General features: G+C 40.9%; 1 pseudogene; it reads right to left on the bottom strand.

The window, feature by feature from the left end:
- Positions 1–3,480: 3,480 nt before the first annotated feature.
- Positions 3,481–6,794, bottom strand: part of LOC118333312 — a 4,978-nt pseudogene continuing 1,664 nt past the window's right edge.

The raw sequence follows: 6,794 nt of genomic DNA on the forward strand, positions 1-6,794 counted from the left end.
TGCAGTGGAAGCTTCACTGGCAAAAGCAAATTTGTGCACGTGTCTGGATGTCCCTGTCCAAGGTGGTTCTGATACGTGGGAGTGCTTAATTGTATGATCCCAGGGTTGGAGGTGATACTAGCGACGCGAGACTGTCTCATCTGCTAGATTTCATGATATTATAAGCCTAACACGTGTAGAAGGGGAGGATCAGCAAAGCCACTATAAAGGTCGTTGTCGTTGTATCGCTGTGGGGCGTTTTTTTGTGTTGCAGTTCATTGCCGGGCCCCGCTTACGTTAACATGTAGCTGACTTGTGTGTTGTTATAAGTTGTTTCATTTCCGTGACTTGTGGATAGTTTCGTATTTTCTCATTATGTACGCCTTTTATGGGCTTTCTGCCGTATTGAGTGCATTCTGTCCTTCTTTTATGACTGTATAGTTTTTTGAACGATCATGTCTTTGCTCAGTGTTGTGGTTGTTTGGTTCCTGGATCATTTTTTTACACTCACATTGTATTGAGAGGTTGGGGGCCTCTTTTTTGTTTGCTGTGTTTGTTTTGGTTTGATTGTTTCATATCATTGAGCGATACGGTTACTTCGCTTTTTTTCGTTTTTGTGTGTGATTGTGTTGTAGTTACGTGGCATTTTGTGTTCGTGTTTTTTTTCTAACAGTTACAGTTTCTCCCTGGGAGATATTCTATGTACTAACGCGTTGTAAATACCTGTGAAACACTGGTGTTTATGTTATCAGGAGTTTACTTAAATGTTTTTTGTTTCTCTCTTGTCGTTATTTCTGAACCTTCCGATCTTGTTTAGGTGTGTAATTCTCAATTCATGTTCTTAAATGCTGGCATTTGTTTCATTTTACAATTCCTTGTCGAACCGTCATTTTCTAATGCATTTAAAGGAGAACTTCTTGACCAGGACTTAGTTTGGAATACATAACGTTTTTTATTTGTCATTTAATCGTTATTCATCTTCTTGATTTTTTAATTTCTCTGATTTGCTTTCGATCCTGTTGTTTTTTTATTTTCTTTCATAATCTTATCTTGTTCTAAAAATATTGTTCTTTTTTCATTTTTTCTGTTTTTATCTTATGTTCCATTGTCATTTTTTTTCTTTTAATATACGTTTTCTTACTATTCGACCTCGGAAATCAAGGGCGTCCTGGCATTAACATGAGTAACGTAATTCTCTGGGAGAGTTGATTTCCAGCCACTGGTGGCTGTGTACACGATTCATATACCAGGCGCTTATTCATTGATCTGCAGAAAACTATGTGTATATTACGTACAGATCTCTGCGGAGTTCCACCGGTCTCGGCTATGAGCTTTAGGCGACAGACTAGGGTTGGTCTCTCGGTCTATGGGCTTTCTGTAACCATCTCTGCATATTTCTATTCACTGCATAGGAGTTTTTTGTCTCGAAGAAATTGTCTTTCGGTCAAAAAGTTATTCTGAGGTCCGTTACCCCGGCACATCTTGGATTCTTCTGCTCTAGTCAATTTTGGTAAACGGGAGCACAGTATTAGCCGTTTCGCTTATTTCAAAATGGATTTTATCTCTTTTGAACTTCGGCCGATATGTCATTTATGTTGGTTATTTCAACTGTTATCTTGATGTAGTATAGGGTTTTTCTAATCCCTCAAAGCTGGAACTTACATGGCGTTATGTCTCCGCAAATTCTGGGCTCTCAGGTCTATTTCTTCTTGACGACTAGAATCCTTTGTCTGTCTTCAGCTCCGTGTACTGGGATGGGCTGTCTCTGTCACGATCGGCCGACCAGACGAAGCCTTTCAGATCACAAGGTCCGTGCCTACATTTACGATTAGGAGAGCCTTTCTTATCTCCTCTGGCGGATTGATATCGGATATGTCACTGACCATTGAGATAAAAAAGGAGGAAAACGAGCGCCAATTCTGTCCGCGCCAGGCGCCATTTTAGCGCACGGGGTGTCGGACGGTTTCCCAGCCAAGCAACAGGGGGACAAAACGGAAATATTCTTACAAGGTCCAAGCACGGTACCTATTCTGATAAAACATTGATGTTTAACTAAAGAAGATTTTGTTGCCTTTTTCATTTGTATTTGAATGGCTTATATTAAATGCGCGTCTGTTTCCTCGAATGGCTGCGCATATATGCCACCAATTTTTTTATCTCTCACTAGGCCACGGTGGTAAGGGGAGGGCTGTTGATTTTTTGTTTTTTTTTTTTTCTTTGTGGTATGTTTTTCGGACCTTCTGTTGGATTGCAACAGCGTCCCTTAGAGCCAAATCAGTAACACCATGGAACATAGATTTACTCTGGGACACTAAGTGGTTTTGTTCACTTTGCTTTGGTGGTTATCAAATATTATAACCATAGTACTCAGTAAAACACATACCAAAAACGTCCATGACCTGACCTTTTAATATAATGCTTTTTCTAATGTTTCATCTCTAAAAATGGGTCACATTAACAACACACATCGGAACGCATCAAACTGGGTTTTAACAAATTCAATATGCTAAGTTAATATTATGGCTCGGAAGATGGTGCAAAGAAAAAAGGAGTTAGCAACCAGCTTGATATTAAATGGAGTGCACTGAAAGTGGAGCTATTTCCATTGCGTATATAATGTCGTGCACATGCCACCATTTGTTTCAACAAGCACGAGGTGGGGATAACCATTAGGACTCTGGGAGTCATCGACGCTGTAAGCCTATTTTAAAATCTGAATTATCAGCTTGTATCCACACACAAAATACTCCACTTAAATGGTAGCGAAACATTAAAACGCATCTTCATTGGATGGGGAATAAAGAATTTATCTCATGTTTTGCAATGTCGCGTCACTTATTCTTTGTAGTGTATATGTTGCTGGACTATCAAGGGAGCTGCTTAGTGGAGATGCTGTCGCCATTGGGTGCTGAAAGATCGGGTGTACAAGGCCCCGCACGTTAACATCATTTAAGCCAACACAAAGGCGATCTTTAGTAAGGGTACAGGGGCGAAGCTCATTTTTGGAGTATGTAGGGGAGGCAGTCTAAGGCTCAGGATGGCTCCTTTCACTCTCGTTTTCGCGCTGCATTCGCCCTGTAGACACTGGGTCATTATCGGGCAAGTTTGAACTACAGCTCTGCGGAACTTTACGTCCTCTTTTGGAGGCTCAGTAGTCCTGCACACCTCGTTATTGCTTGTACGCAGTTGTTGGGAGGTTCCCTGTCCAAAGTGCTCTGGTAACGGGGGGATAATTGGAATCCAGGGAGTTTGGGGGTGATACAGGACGGCGAGACTGTCTCCATCTGTGATTTTGATGATATAATAAACACTAAGCACGTGGGATGGAGAGGAAGGCACTACAGCCAAAGCAAACCACTTAGTAAAAAGGTCAGGTTGTCTTGTATCCTTGTGGGTGGTGGTAATTTCAGTGAACTGCGCCGCCACTTCAGGGGAAGCTGTCGCACCCGCACGTTAACATGGACTGCTAGGCTGAACGAGAGGCTGGGGCCGTTGTCCTCACTATACAGTCGGTCTTTGTTTTAAGGCATCTTTATCAGTGGCACTTGGCGGATAGTTCTATTTCTCCTTCTGGTACAAGCCACTTCAAACAGCGGGCCCGGTCTTTGTGGCTTTATGCAGTTTAGTATTTGGAGGAGGGCCAGGCATTCTGTCCAGAGGTCACATCAACAGCCACCACTTTAGTGACAGACTAGCCACATCTGCTGCGAGGCACCATCTCAGGCACCGAGACGCCTTCGTCTTGGACGGTGGTACGAACCTGAGGGGGTTGTCGTTCTTGGGTCCTGGATCATTTTTTCACACTACTTTGCTCTGAGTGGGGAGGGAAGCTCCATCCTTGAGCTTTGACGACGAAACACCAGCTGTTTGAGTGTTCGTTCATAATCAAATGAGCGCACTGCGTGTATCACTCCGCTTTCTGCACTAACAGACACATATTCAGAGACTGGAGATCCGCCTATGTCATTAACATCCAGAATATAAGATATACGTGCATTTTGGTTTTCATCAGGGTCTCTAGCCCTAACAGTGAGAACAGAAACCCCTGGAGAGTTATTCTCTGTAATAAACGCGTTGTAAACACCTCGTGGAAACACTGGAGCATTATCGTTCACATCAGAGACCTTTAAATTAAATGTTCTCTTTGTCGAGAGAGGAGGCATTCCTGCATCTGTCGCAACACAGTGCTGTTTATTCTGAACACTTTATCGATCTAAATTTCAGTTCTGCACTAAAGTGTGTTAATTCCTTAAATTAGATTTAATTCTTAATAGTGCATTTTGTTCTTATTTACATTCCTTGTCCGTTATCACCAGAATCGAGATCTTTCACATTTATAATGCCAATAGTTGTACCAGAAGGAGAATCCTCTGACACAGGACTAGTGAATGACATCACATTAATGACAGGTGGGTTATCATTCACGTCAGTCACCTCAACTATGACTTTACTCGAGTCTGTTAAAGCTCCTTGGTCTGTTGCTTCAATGCGAATTTCATACTTCTTAGCTTTTTCATAGTCAACCTGTCCTGCGAGAAATATGACGCCCGTTGTCTTGTTAATTTCGAATATAGTGTCAATACTGCCTTGCATTTTGGAAATAGAATAAAAAATCAAACCATTTGATCCGCTATCTGCGTCAGTTGCATTCACAGTGATGATATAGGTACCCTTTGCGGCATTTTCCATTACAGTGGCTTTGTAGATTGACTGATTAAAAACAGGAGAGTTATCGTTAGCATCTAGGACAGTGATATCTATATTTACTGTACCAGATTTCTGCGGAGTTCCACCGTCTACGGCTATCAGCTTTAGTGACAGACTTGGATATCGCTCCCTATCCAGCGGTTTCTCAAGTACCATCTCAGAATATTTTCTTCCGTCAGTATTTGAATGCTTTTTTAAAATAAAATTTTCATTTGGAGATAAATTATAGTCCTGAAGCCCGTTAACTCCTACATCAGGATCATTGGCTGTGGGTAAAACAAAACGCGCCCCCGGTGCCGCTGATTCTCCGATGGTCAGCTGCATGTCGTGCTGATGAAAGGAAGGTGAATTATCATTAATATCCAATACTTCGACCGTAACATGATGTAGTTCCATCGGGTTTTCTAAAATCAAATCAAAGCTGAAGCTACAGGGCGTCACGTCTCCACAAAGCTGCTCTCGGTCTATTCGCTCATTCACGACCAAAGTCCCTTTGTCTGTCTTCAGCTCGGTGTACTGGATGCTTTCTCCGGTCACGATACGGGCCCGGCCAGAACGGAGCCTCTGCATGTCTATTCCAAGGTCCAAAGCGACATTACCAATAAGGGATCCCTTCTTCATCTCTTCTGGGATAGAATAACGTATCTGACCAGTGGCAATATGACTGAGACAAAAAAGAAAGAGAAGCCTTTGCGACGTCAGGCTGTGGCAACGCCATCTTAAAGTCCGGGGGGAAAATTTTCCGAAATCCATGTTTCCAAATAAATGATATGAAATTATACCATCGAAACACTTCTTTTACAATTCCAAATGATTAACAATAACGCAATACAGGTGCCGTTTATAATGAAAATATTCGTATTTCCAGCTTCCTTTTTCTGGTAGTGAAAAATGTCTAAGCAAAGCCAGTCTGCGCCAACCTCAACGCCGTTAAAGCATAACCACGCTCCACAGAGCAGAATGGTGAAAGGCACCGCCTGAAACAGTGTTCAGATTTGTTTTTACTTGACCAACAGCGTCCCTTAGAGTCCAGTCAATGAACATCAACATGAGGACGTAAGATTATTGCAAGTACTATTTTCATAGAAACTGAATACTGGCAGTTTCCATTATAGAGAGGACTAATACCATCAATAATCACAGACTTCAAAATTGGAACAAATACATCAATTAGCATATGATAGATTCATTAGTACTCAGGGGCCATAGTCATTTGCGATCCCATACAACACAGCATATTTTAGGACTGCAAACAGTAAGCAGGAGAACTATAAATATAAAGTTAAAATAATATATAATCTCCAAAAAAAGAATCAACTTGCCATAAAACACAGTCCAACTGAAGAGAAATTCCACACAAGCAATCCAGTATGAAAATGTCAACACGTTTATTTCAAAATTGCATCATTGACCCCTCTATCTGACCCTTCCATTAAAACAATTAAATCACTTTGAGGTTGTAATATAAAGGCTTAGGTACAACACTCTCCTGTAATCTATAGTTTTATGTAACTGTTCTTATGTTAGTGAAGAACAGCACAAATGTAGGAAATAGTTTGAATTTCATGTAGTGCAGCAAATGTCATCAAAACATGCAATGAGAGATTCTGGTGAATCAAACAATACACAAAGAGCAATATACAATAAGCACTAATATGTTGCTGATGCATGCTACAATCTTTACCAAACATTTAATAAATTATTTTATTTGGCTACCTTGAAACAACAGTTTTAAATGAGAAATCCATGTGCAAATAGTATATTAACTAAATGAAAAAAGTTGGATGTACATGATGTGTACAACAGTATTATATTTTGGTAAAGTAAAATAATTATCAACATATTTCGCATGAAATAGGGTTGAAAACTACTGCTGAGACTGAAAAGGGGGTTGCAGAGGAACAATTATTACGAACTGACCCAATCTAACTGTGATGCTGTCCATGGTGCTGAAAGTGACAGTTCAGTGTTCAGCTGTCTATCAATGCAATTACAAAAGATGAAAAGAGATAGACACATGAATGCACAGAGGAAAGAAAGAAAGATAGGTTATCCTAACTGACCTCTAGAGGGGAGTCTGGCTCATCCAGGATGCTCTTTTCACTCTG

Source organism: Morone saxatilis, unplaced genomic scaffold (assembly GCF_004916995.1).
Source record: "Morone saxatilis isolate NCDOM2014 unplaced genomic scaffold, NCSU_SB_2.0 Contig22, whole genome shotgun sequence".
Lineage (NCBI taxonomy): Eukaryota > Metazoa > Chordata > Actinopteri > Moronidae > Morone > Morone saxatilis.